Raw genomic sequence first — 15,691 nt, forward strand, 5'->3', positions numbered from 1 at the left:
GATGGAACCGCAACTCATGATGGAACCGCAACACATGATGGAACCGCAACTCTTGATGGAACCGCAACACATGATGGAACTGCAACACATGATAGAACAGCAACACATGATGGAACCGCAACACATGATGGAACCGCAACACATGATGGAACCGCAACACATGATAAAACTGCGGCACCTGATGGAACCGCAACACATGATGGAGCCGCAACTCATGATGGAACCGCAACAGATGATGGAACTGCAACACATGATGGAACCGCAACACATGATGGAACCGCAACACATGATGGAACCGCAACACATGATGGAACCGCAACACATGATGGAACCGAAACACATGATGGAACCGCAACACATGATAAAACTGCGGCACATGATGGAACCGCAACACATGATGGAACTGCAACACATGATGGAACCGCAACACATGATGGAACTGCAACACATGATAAAACTGCGGCACATGATGGAACCGCAACACATGATAGAACCGCAACACATGATGGAACCGCAACACATGATGGAACCGCGACACATGATGGAACCGCAACGCATGATAAAACTGCAGCACCTGATGGAACTTCAACACATGATGGAACCGCAACACATGATAAAACTGCGGCACCTGATGGAACTTCAACACATGATGGAACCACAACACATGATAAAACCGCAACACATGATGGAACCGCAACACATGATAAAACCGCAACACATGATGGAACCGCAACACATGATAAAACCGCAACACATGATGGAACCGCAACACATGATGGAACCGCAACACATGATGGAACCGCAACACATGATGGAACCGCAACACATGATGGAACTGCAACACATGATGGAACCGCAACACATGATGGAACCGCAACACATGATGGAACCGCAACACATGATGGAACTGCAACACATGATGGAACCGCAACACATGATAAAACTGCGGCACCTGATGGAACCGCAACACATTATGGAACTGCGGCACCTGATGGAACCGCAACACATGGTGGAACTGCAACACATGATGGAACCACAACACATGATCGAACCACAACACATGATGGAACTGCAACACATGATGGAACCGCAACACATGATGGAATCGCAACACATGATGGAACCGCAACACATGATGGAACCGCAACATATGATGGAACCACAACACATGATGGAACCGCGACACATGATGGAACCGCAACACATGATGGAACCGCAACACATGAGGAACCGCAACACATGATGGAACCGAAACACATGATAAAACTGTGACACATGATGGAACCGCAACACATGATGGAACCGCAACACATGATGGAACCGCAACACATGATGGAACCGCAACACATGATGGAACCGCAACACATGATGGAACCGCAACACATGATAAAACTGCGGCACATGATGGAACCGCAACACATGATGGAACCGCAACACATGATGGAACCGCAACACATGATGGAACCGCAACACATGATGGAACCGCAACACATGACGGAACCGCAACACATGATAAAACTGTGTCACATGATGGAACCGCAACACATGATGGAACCGCAACACATGATGGAACCGCAACACATGATGGAACCGCAACACATGATGGAACCGCAACACATGATAAAACTGCGGCACATGATGGAACCGCAACACATGATGGAACCGCAACACATGATGGAACCGCAACACATGATGGAACCGCAACACATGATGGAACTGCAATACATGATGGAACTGCAACACATGATGGAACCACAACACATGATGGAACCGCAATACATGATAAAACTGCGGCACATGATGGAACCGCAAAACATGATGGAACCGCAACACATGATGGAACTGCAACACATGATGGAACCGCAACACATGATAAAACTGCGGCACATGATGGAACCGCAACACATGATGGAACCGCAACACATGATGGAACCGCAACACATGATAAAATCGTCACACATAATGGAACCGCAACACATGATGGAACTGCAACACATGATGTAACTGCAACACATGATGGAACCGCAACTCATGATGGAACTGCAACACATGATAAAACTGCAACACATGATGGAACCGCAACACATGATGGAACCGCAACACATGATGGAACCGCAACACATGATAAAATCGTCACACATAATGGAACTGCAACACATGATGGAACTGCAACACATGATGTAACTGCAACACATGATGGAACCGCAACTCATGATGGAACCGCAACACATGATAAAACTGCAACACATGATGGAACCGCAACACATGATGGAACCGCAACACATGATGGAACCGCAAAACATGATAAAACCGCAACACATGATGGAACCGCAACACATGATAAAACTGCGGCACATGATGGAACCGCAACACATGATGGAAACGCAACACATGATGGAACCGCAACACATGATGGAACCGCAACACATGATGGAACCGCAACACATGATAAAACCGCAACACATGATGGAACCGCAACACACGATAAAACTGCGGCACATGATGGAACCGCAACTCATGATGGAACCGCAATACATGACGGAACCGCAACACATGATGGAACCGCAACACATGATGGAACCGCAACACATGATAAAACTGCGGCACATGATGGAACCGCAACTCATGATGGAACCGCAATACATGACGGAACCGCAACACATGATGGAACCGCAACACATGATAAAACCGCAACTCATGATGGAACCGCAACACATGATAAAACTGCGGCACATGATGGAACCGCAACACATGATGGAACCGCAACACATGATGGAACCGCAACACATGATGGAACCGCAACACACGACGGAACCTGATAAAACCGTAACACATGATAAAAATTTGACACATGATGGAACTGCAACACATGATAAAACCGCAACACTTGGTAAAACCGTGATACATAACGGAACCTCGGCACCTGATAAAACTGCAACACATGATGCAACCGCAACACATGATAAAACCGTGACACATGACAGAACCGCAACACATGATGGAACCGCAACACATGATAAAACTGCGACACATGACTGAACCGCAACACATGATAAAACTGCGACACATGACTGAACCGTGCACCTGATAAAACCACAACACAAGATAAAACCGCAACACATGATGGAACTGCAACACATGATAAAACCCTGACACATGATGGAACCGCAACTCATGATGGAACTGCAACACATGATGGAACCGCGACACATGATGGAACCGCAACACATAATGGAACCGCAACACATGATGGAACTGCAACACAAGATAAAACCCTGACACATGATGGAACCGCAACTCATGATGGAACTGCAACACATGATGGAACTGCAACACATGATGGAACTGCAACACAAGATAAAACCCTGACACGTGATGGAACCGCAACTCATGATGGAACCGCAACACATGATGGAACCGCAACACATGATGGAACTGCAACACATGATGGAACCGCGACACATGATGGAACCGCAACACATAATGGAACCGCAACACATGATGGAACCGCAACACATGATGGAACCGCAACAATTGGTAAAACCGTGACACATGACGGAACCGCAACACATGATGCAACCGCAATACATGATAAAACCGTGACACATGACGGAACCGCAACACATTATGGAACCGCAACACATGATAAAACAGCAACAATTGGTAAAACCGTGACACATGACGGAACCGCAACACATGATGCAACCGCAACACATGATGGAACCGCAACACATGATGGAACCGCAACACATGATAAAACTGCGGCACCTGATGGAACCGCAACACATGATGGAACCGCAACTCATGATGGAACCGCAACACATGATGGAACTGCAACACATGATGGAACCGCAACACATGATGGAACCGCAACACGATGGAACCGCAACACATGATAAAACTGTGGCACCTGATGGAACCGCAACACATGATGGAACCGCAACTCATGATGGAACCGCAACACATGATGGAACCGCAACACATGATGGAACCGCAACACATGATGGAACTGCGGCACGTGATGGAACCACAACACATGATGGAACCGCAACACATGATGGAACTGCAACACATGATGGAACCGCAACACATGATGGAACCGCAACACATGATGGAACTGTGGCACCTGATGGAACCGCAACACATGATGGAACCGCAACACATTATAAAACTGCGGCACCTGATGGAACTGCAACACATGATGGAACCACAACACATGATGGAACCGCAACACATGATGGAACCGCAACACATGATGGAACAGCAACACATGATGGAACCGCAACACATGATGGAATTGCAACACATGATGGAACCGCAACACATGATAAAACTGCGGCACCTGATGGAACTGCAACACATGATAAAACTGTGGCACCTGATGGAACTGCAACACATGATGGAACCGCAACACATGATGGAACCGCAACACATGATGGAACCGCAACACATGATGGAACTGCGGCACCTGATGGAACCGCAACACATGGTGGAACTGCAACACATGATGGAACCGCAACACATGTTCGAACCACAACACATGATAAAACTGCGGCACCTGATGGAACCGCAACACATGATGGAACTGCAACACATGATGGAACTGCAACACATGATGGAACCGCAACATATGATGGAACCGCAACACCTGATGGAACCGCAACACATGATGGAACTGCAACACATGATGGAACCGCAACACATGATGGAACTGCAACACATGATGGAACCGCAACACATGATGGAACTGCAACACATGATGGAACTGCAACACATGATGGAACCGCAACACATGATGCAACTGCAACACATGATGGAACCGCAACACATGATGGAACCGCAACACATGATGGAACCGCGACACATGATGGAACTGCAACACATGATGGAACTGCAACACGTGATGGAACCGCAACACATGATGGAACCGCAACACATGATGGAACCGCAACACATGATGGAACCGCAACACATGATAAAATCGTGACACATAATGGAACCGCGACACATGATGGAACTGCAACACATGATGGAACCGCGACACATGATGGAACTGCAACACATGATGGAACTGCAACACATGATGGAACCGCAACTCATGATGGAACCGCAACACATGATAAAACTGCAACACATGATGGAACCGCAACACATGATGGAACTGCAACACATGATGGAACCGCAACACATGATGGAACCGCAACACATGATGGAACCGCAACACATGATGGAACCGCAACACATGATAAAATCGTGACACATAATGGAACCGCGACACATGATGGAACTGCAACACATGATGGAACCGCGACACATGATGGAACTGCAACACATGATGGAACTGCAACACATGATGGAACCGCAACTCATGATGGAACCGCAACTCATGATGGAACCGCAACACATGATAAAACTGCGGCAGATGATGGAACCGCAACACATGATGGAACCGCAACACATGATGGAACTGCAACACATGATGGAACCGCAACACATGATGGAACCGCAACACATGATAAAATCGTGACACATAATGGAACCGCGACACATGATGGAACTGCAACACATGATGGAACCGCAACACATGATGGAACCGCAACACATGATGGAACCGCAACACATGATGGAACCGCAACACATGATGGAACTGCAACACATGATGGAACTGCAACACATGATGGAACCGCAACACATGATAAAACTGCAACACATGATGGAACCGCAACACATGATGGAACCGCAACACATGATAAAATCGTGACACATAATGGAACCGCGACACATGATGGAACTGCAACACATGATGGAACTGCGACACATGATGGAACCGCAACACATGATGGAACCGCAACACATGATGCAACTGCAACACATGATAAAACCGTGACACACGACGGAAACTGATAAAACCGTAACACATGATAAAAATTTGACACATGATGGAACCGCAACATATGATAAAACCGCAACACTTGGTAAAACCGTGACACATGACGGAACCGCGGCACCTGATAAAACTGCAACACATGATGCAACCGCAACACATGATAAAACCGTGACACATGACAAAACCGCAACACATGATGGAACCGCAACACATGATAAAACCGCGACACATGACTGAACCGTGCACCTGATAAAACCACAACACAAGATAAAACCGCAAAACAAGATAAAACCCTGACACATGATGGAACCGCAACTCATGATGGAACCGCAACACATGATGGAACCGCAACACATGATGGAACCGCAACACATGATGGAACCGCAACACACGATGGAACCGCAACACACGATGGAACCGCAACACATGATGGAACCGCAACACATGATGGAACCGCAACACTTGGTAAAACCGTGACACATGACGGAAACGCGGCACCTGATAAAACCTCAACACATGATGCAACCGCAAGACATGATAAAACCGTGACACATGACGGAACCGCAACACATGATGGAACCGCAACACATGATAAAACTGCGGCACATGATGGAACCGCAACACATGATGGAACCGCAACACATGATGGAACTGCAACACATGATGGAACCGCAACACATGATAAAACCGCAACTCATGATGGAACCGCAACACATGATAAAACTGCGGCACATGATGGAACCGCAACACATGATGGAACCGCAACACATGATGCAACTGCAACACATGATAAAACCGTGACACACGACGGAACCTGATAAAACCGTAACACATGATAAAAATTTGACATATGATGGAACCGCAACACATGATAAAACCGCAACACTTGGTAAAACCGTGACACATGACGGAACCGCGGCACCTGATAAAACTGCAACACATGATGCAACCGCAACACATGATAAAACCGTGACACATGACTGAACCGTGCACCTGATAAAACCACAACACAAGATAAAACCACAAAACAAGATAAAACCCTGACACATGACAGAATCGCAACACATGATGGAACCGCAACACATGATAAAACCGCGACACATGACTGAACCGTGCACCTGATAAAACCACAACACAAGATAAAACCACAAAACAAGATAAAACCCTGACACATGATGGAACCGCAACTCATGATGGAACCGCAACACATGATGGAACTGCAACACATGATGGAACTGCAACACATGATGGAACCGCAACATATGATGGAACCGCAACACCTGATGGAACCGCAACACATGATGGAACTGCAACACATGATGGAACCGCAACACATGATGGAACTGCAACACATGATGGAACCGCAACACATGATGGAACTGCAACACATGATGGAACTGCAACACATGATGGAACCGCAACACATGATGGAACCGCGACACATGATGGAACCGCAACACATGATGGAACTGCAACACATGATGGAACCGCAACACATGATGGAACTGCAACACATGATGGAACTGCAACACATGATGGAACTGTGTTAAATATTAATAATCCGTTAATTTCTTATAAGACCCAGTTCTGTAGAATGCTTTAGCTTACATGACATAGGCTATTTTTAAGCTTGGCTCATGGTAGAAATGTCAGCTCACTACATATTTAAGTTTAGCCTTGAGGTAAATGTCAAACTCCATATATGTAGAGACCACGTGCTTTAGGAGACGTATATAATTCATGGCTAACTGTAGAGGTCGCTCTCTTCTTCCCTCACCATCATGAGAGACAGACACGAAGATGTCGCCTGTGTTGGGCCATGACACGACACAACAGCTGGTATATTACTTGACGGTGATGTGAGAAGCCGAACTGAGACACAGCAGCCATTTGCTATTCAGGATCTCGGAGAGAAGAAGAATACATGTTGCTTTTGCCATTTGGGATCTCAGAGCATGATCTAATGGACAATTTCTCTTTCACCTATTTTTATTCACCTGTTTTTCTGTAATAACCTTTCTTTGATGGAAGAAACCAAATAAACCACTATATTTTTATCTGGTAATTAGTCCTGAGTATTTTACAGGATATGCATTATTTTACATTGGAGAGCCAGCCAGATCTGAATTTTTGTACTTTTTTGCGGATTTCCCTCAACTTGCACACACGGGGGATTGGACTTTGCTAACGTCAAATCATATGTGCAAGTTATCGGGAATTTCACTACTTACAAGAATCACATAGAACCTAGAAGTAAGAAGTACCAGATAGATTGAGAAGTACTACAAGTGCCAAAAGTACCAGACCTAAGCCAGACGTGTGAAGACAGGAACCCAGCGTTGTCCATCAAAGGAGCTGAGACATTTCAAGGTAAGATAAAATGGATGTCATTAATTGTCTTGCTAAGCAGAGTAAATTGAAATTTAAGTCTGTAGACAATTCTAATTCAGAAGTTTTATGGTTAAGTTTATATGCCGAGTGTGAACTCGAGAATCAGAGGTTAGATTCTAAGTTTTTCAATAGAGAAAGAGAGAGATTAAAAAATATTCTACAGATGGTAGATATATTTCATAGATCTGTGTCAGAGAAATCTAAAAATGATTGTGTAGAGGATAGTGATATTCCCGAGATTCACTGTAATGTGGAGAAACAGTTACAAGTAGTAGCAGCTATTGAAGGTGACCTTGCAGACGTGGAACAAGATGGAGAAGTAGGAGGAGACTTCAGAACTGACGTAGAGGACGTACAAGGGAAAGACGTACCACTAAAAATAGAAGACTCACAGGCCCAAATCCGAAGTAGCGTGAGGAAGGATTTGATAAAAATATGCCAAATAATTCCTGCTTATGACAACAAAATAGATGTTTATAGAAACTCTGAGATCTTTGAAAGTTGTACTGATAACTTTGATTTATCTAACGAGGAGAAGAATCAGTTGTTCAAAATGTGGATCCCTGTAAATTTTGCTAGGAGATTGTCTTTAAAGTTATCTGGTGAAACACATGAGAATTTAACTGATAAGGACAGATTAAAAATTCTCATTTTTTGTTCATCAAATGAAAATCATCCAGATATTGATATTCTTCAAAAATTAAGGATTGGTCGGAAGGAATGTATTTTTACGTTCATGTCCATATATGAACGTTTGTACAAAATGCTGAGTGAGAATGTCAAAACACCGTCCCTCATAAGGAGTTTTGTAAGCAAATTTTGGTTTCTAAATCCTGCATCTCGTGTTATTGCGTCACAAAAAGATTCTTTGTTTGAATGTGCGCAATTTCTTGATTTTGCCAGAAAACACGAGAATCGTGAGAGGAAAGTAAATTGTGCTAATTTTGTAAAGACAGGCAGAGTAAAATCTTATCAGAAGCCTGTATTAGCAAAACCTTCTAAAATGAGTTTTCCCCAAATATATGAAGTACAAAGGAGATCACATGTTTGTTATAAACCATATGGAATGATGCAAAAGAACACCGAAAAGACACAAATTGAATTAAGAAAAATGATGAGTTCTGATTTTCTTTCTGTAACAAAGATGGCCGAATTTGACAGACAGAAACAGGTGGTGAGTGACATCATGGCCTGTAAACTGAATACTCTGCTCCAAGAATCTATCAGCTTTAAAATGGCAAGAACCTTTCAGGATATTTTTTGCAGAGAAATAAGTATGGGTGTAGGAATTGGCTAGAAAAAGTAATATATATTGTGTAACAGTGTTATACAATTAGTGAGTTATAGAGTATAATCCTGTAGTTTTATGGTTTGTGGATATATACATAGTCATACAGTATATATAGAGTGTTTGTAGAAGTAGAAATAGTAGAACTGTATTTTTTAATGAAAATTAAAATCTACATCAGTAATAATATTTAGAATTATATGATATTAACCTTATTTTTTATGTTTCCTTAGAATTTTCATTTCAAAGCAGGACTTAATCGAGAAAAATTCTCTTCCAAGGATTTATGCCTTTATTTACACAGGAAGTTGCAATATTGCATGATTTTATATATCTAACCCTTAAAAGGAAATAACCAATTGCTTTTTAAAATGTTCTGGGTGTGTGCTTTACTGCATGGTTTGAATGACAACCACAGCGGGGGAATTTGAACCTTGTTCTAATAATACAAGTATACCAGTATACTATGTCCCTGTTCCTTAGGAAAATAATTTTAAAGGGGGTCTCAACTTTTGCAAAGCAATGGAATTTTTTTTCCAGGCCTAAATGTCAAGTATAGCTATACATATATATTTATGTCATGTGTATTTGGGGAATATTCAAAGAAATATTAAGAGACTAAATTGAAATAGTTTACAATGCATTGATAATTAGGATAATTTGGGTTAAAATACGTGTATTCATCACACTTTCATATGTGAGGTATTTGGTTTAAAGTTAATATGTGACACAGTCTGAGTGACAGTGACTGAGTGTATGAGCAGCTGCTGAGCGAGTGATGTGATACGTTTGTGAGACCTCAGGATCCTGAATGCATGAAAAAAAACAAAACCCCAAAGCTTTTATCTTTAGGAAATTATTAGAATATTAAGATACATAATGAAATATTATCTATACAAACATATATTTCTATATTTCTATAGTAATTATTATTTCTTGATTTAGTTAATTGTGGATAAGTGCAATCACACAACAAAATAGAAAATAGTTTAGGAAGAAAATCTATTCTTTCCTTATCAGCTTTAGCTCTTTTAAACAGGCACCAGCACAGAGCCTGGTATTCACCAGCTGCATCTGGGAATAGTGGACCTTCCTTCTCTGTCCAAGTGTGTTAATCTTAAACTACATTTAAATTAATTTTTCCAAAGGATAATTTTATGATATTCAAATTAATTTTGATGGTTACACATCTTCAGACAAATAATGGTATAAGCAAGTATAAATTCACATAATTTATACATTAATTATTTTTAATTTTGGTTTTGATAAATGAATTATTTCATGAAACAATATTTTTTGGTATTAAGGGGGAAATATGTTTTTTATCCTGACTACATCATCACATTTGATTAATACTTCTTCTTCACACATTTTAATAGGAAAAAATATTAATAAGGTACAATGGTATAAGTATTGGGTATAATAACAAGTATTATAAAGAGTCATTTCTTTACACTAAGAGGAATTACATGCAAAGTTGCATGATTTGAAGACATAACTACTCTGCATCAACATAAAGGCCTTATTCTTATTTTTATTTTTATTCTTATTTTTCATTATTTTTAATTCTTTCACCAATATTTAGTAAAGTAATATCTACTGAGAATATTGCTTCATTAAATATAGCAATTATATGGTTCTATTACTAAGGAAAATGTTTCACTTCTGAGTTATATGCAACAATTCTTTTATTCATTCATTCGCTCACTCATATATTCTTATTTTGGTTCATGGCTATACATTCCTACATATTATTAGTATAATAAATATATTCCTTATTAATAAAGATGAAAACACTGGTTACATAAAACACAGTGACACCTATGGGTTGAAAAAGGTAATTACACCTATGACATAAAAATGTTCTATCACATGAAAAAAAAATGGATAATAATGTATTATCACTTATTATTGGTTTATTATTTCAAATATTGAAATCCATATACAGTACAAATTCTGATAATAATTATATGGATATTACTGATTGCTATGGTACGCTGTGATATTATGGGATAGGGAAATTACCAGATTTGGTATAGAATAGGGAATGAAGACTTCAAGCAAGATACTGAAATTATGTTAATAAAGACTTTTCACATTTCTAAACTTCATTGATTTTTATCAGTTGCAAGAAGAAGAATGCCGCGATCCAGAAGTCCCAGAAGGTAACAAAGCTATGATTACTGAGTAATAGACTGTGTTAATTACAAATGCAGTATCCACCACTGACAGTCACAAGTGCAGTATCCACCACTGACAGTCACAAGTGCAGTATCCACCACCGACAGTCACAATTAAAGTGTCTAACCTGACAACCAGAGGACGATGATCCTATGATGCTGAGATGAACGGTGTTATCACGTTCTTATCAAGTTCCAGAGGTTTTCAATCACCTGAAAAGCTTCGATGAAAGCTGGTGAACAATGAAGGTAATTATCAGGAAGCTACAACCCTGACATATGTCCTGTGCATTAGGACAAGGACTGGTTATGGTGCTATGTTTAGCAAGGAAGAGTCATTTTAACCCTTGCTTTGTTGACCAAAGACGTCACACTTGTTCAAAGACCAGTGCCGATGGAGGATTCCAGAATATCCAAGGCGAGCCAATGTAAGCCCAGGTTTTTAAAGATGACACTGCACAGATATTAAAGCTGCATTTCATCTATAGACTTTGTTTCTTATCAACATTTGAATTTATGGACTTTGATTTGATACACCACACAATTCCTACAACATCTATATGCTATAAGAAAACTGTATTTTTAAAAGAACCAAGAAGAAGACAGAAGACATCAAAATGAAGACCAGATGACATCAGATGATGATGACTGGACCTGAGATGCTTCAATTTAGACTTAGGGAAGTATAATTATACATATTTTATAAGAATATTGTTCACGACTTACCATAACATGAATTCACATCAATTATGTCATTGAGTACTTATAACGGTAATCTAATATTATTATTATTATTATTATTATTGATATTAAATTATTTTGTCAAAGAAGAAGAAAAGAAGAAAAAAGATCGTTATATTTGAGGGTTCCAATTAATGTCTGTCTCCCTCAAAAGGGGGAATTGTTAAATATTAATAATCCGTTAATTTCTTATAAGACCCAGTTCTGTAGAATGCTTTAGCTTACATGACATAGGCTATTTTAAGCTTGGCTCATGGTAGAAATGTCAGCTCACTACATATTTAAGTTTAGCCTTGAGGTAAATGTCAAACTCCATATATGTAGAGACCACGTGCTTTAGGAGACGTATATAATTCATGGCTAACTGTAGAGGTCGCTCTCTTCTTCCCTCACCATCATGAGAGACAGACACGAAGATGTCGCCTGTGTTGGGCCATGACACGACATAACAGCTGGTATATTACTTGACGGTGATGTGAGAAGCCGAACTGAGACACAGCAGCCATTTGCTATTCAGGATCTCGGAGAGAAGAAGAATACATGTTGCTTTTGCCATTTGGGATCTCAGAGCATGATCTAATGGACAATTTCTCTTTCACCTATTTTTATTCACCTGTTTTTCTGTAATAACCTTTCTTTGATGGAAGAAACCAAATAAACCACTATATTTTTATCTGGTAACTAGTCCTGAGTATTTTACAGGATATGCATTATTTTACAAACTGCAACACATGATGGAACCGCAACACATGATGGAACCGCAACACATGATGGAACCGCAACTCATGATGGAACTGCAACACATGATGGAACCGCAACACATGATGGAACCGCAACACATGATGGAACCGCAACACATGATGGAACCGCAACACATGATGGAACTGCAACACATGATGGAACCGCAACACATGATGGAACCGCAACACATGATGGAACCGCAACACATGATGGAACCGCAACACATGATAAAATCGTGACACATAATGGAACCGCGACACATGATGGAACTGCAACACATGATGGAACTGTGACACATGATGGAACTGCAACACATGATGGAACTGCAACACATGATGGAACCGCAACTCATGATGGAACCGCAACACATGATGGAACCGCAACACATGATGGAACCGCAACACATGATGGAACTGCAACACATGATGGAACTGCAACACATGATGGAACCGCAACACATGATAAAACTGCAACACATGATGGAACCGCAACACATGATGGAACCGCAACACATGATGGAACTGCAACACATGATGGAACTGCAACACATGATGGAACTGCAACACATGATGGAACCGCAACACATGATGGAACCGCAACACATGATGGAACTGCAACACATGATGGAACTGCAACACATGATGGAACCGCAACACATGATAAAACTGCAACACATGATGGAACCGCAACACATGATGGAACCGCAACACATGATGGAACTGCAACACATGATGGAACTGCAACACATGATGGAACTGCAACACATGATGGAACCGCAACACATGATGGGACCGCAACACATGATAAAACTGCAACACATGATGGAACCGCAACACATGATGGAACCGCAACACATGATAAAACCGCGACACATGATGGAACCGCAGCACATGATGGAACCACAACACATGATGGAACCGCAACACATGATAAAACTGCGGCACATGATGGAACCGCAACACATGATGGAACCGCAACACATGATGCAACTGCAACACATGATAAAACCGTGACACACGACGGAACCTGATAAAACCGTAACACATGATAAAAATTTGACACATGATGGAACCGCAACACATGATAAAACCGCAACACTTGGTAAAACCGTGACACATGACGGAACCGCGGCACCTGATAAAACTGCAACACATGATGCAACCGCAACACATGATAAAACCGTGACACATGACAGAACCGCAACACATGATGGAACCGCAACACATGATAAAACCGCGACACATGACTGAACCGTGCACCTGATAAAACCACAACACAAGATAAAACCGCAAAACAAGATAAAACCCTGACACATGATGGAACCGCAACTCATGATGGAACCGCAACACAGGATGGAACTGCAACACATGATGGAACCGCAACACATGATGGAACCGCAACACATGATGGAACCGCAACACACGATGGAACCGCAACACATGATGGAACCGCAACACATGATGGAACTGCAACACATGATGGAACCGCAACACTTGGTAAAACCGTGACACATGACGGAAACGCGGCACCTGATAAAACCTCAACACATGATGCAACCGCAATACATGATAAAACCGTGACACATGATAAAACTGCGGCACATGATGGAACCGCAACACATGATGGAACCGCAACACAGGATGGAACTGCAACACATGATGGAACCGCAACACATGATGGAACCGCAACACATGATGGAACCGCAACACACGATGGAACCGCAACACATGATGGAACCGCAACACATGATGGAACTGCAACACATGATGGAACCGCAACACTTGGTAAAACCGTGACACATGACGGAAACGCGGCACCTGATAAAACCTCAACACATGATGCAACCGCAATACATGATAAAACCGTGACACATGATAAAACTGCGGCACATGATGGAACCGCAACACAGGATGGAACTGCAACACATGATGGAACCGCAACACATGATGGAACCGCAACACATGATGGAACCGCAACACACGATGGAACCGCAACACATGATGGAACCGCAACACATGATGGAACTGCAACACATGATGGAACCGCAACACTTGGTAAAACCGTGACACATGACGGAAACGCGGCACCTGATAAAACCTCAACACATGATGCAACCGCAATACATGATAAAACCGTGACACATGATAAAACTGCGGCACATGATGGAACCGCAACACATGATGGAACCGCAACACATGATGCAACTGCAACACATGATAAAACCGTGACACACGACGGAACCTGATAAAACCGTAACACATGATAAAAATTTGACATATGATGGAACCGCAACACATGATAAAACCGCAACACTTGGTAAAACCGTGACACATGACGGAACCGCGGCACCTGATAAAACTGCAACACATGATGCAACCGCAACACATGATAAAACCGTGACACATGACAGAATCGCAACACATGATGGAACTGCAACACATGATGGAACCGCAACACATGATG

This window comes from Dendrobates tinctorius, unplaced genomic scaffold, assembly GCF_039654945.1.
Source record: "Dendrobates tinctorius isolate UK_male_01 unplaced genomic scaffold, ASM3965494v1 ptg000214l, whole genome shotgun sequence".
NCBI lineage: Eukaryota > Metazoa > Chordata > Amphibia > Anura > Dendrobatidae > Dendrobates > Dendrobates tinctorius.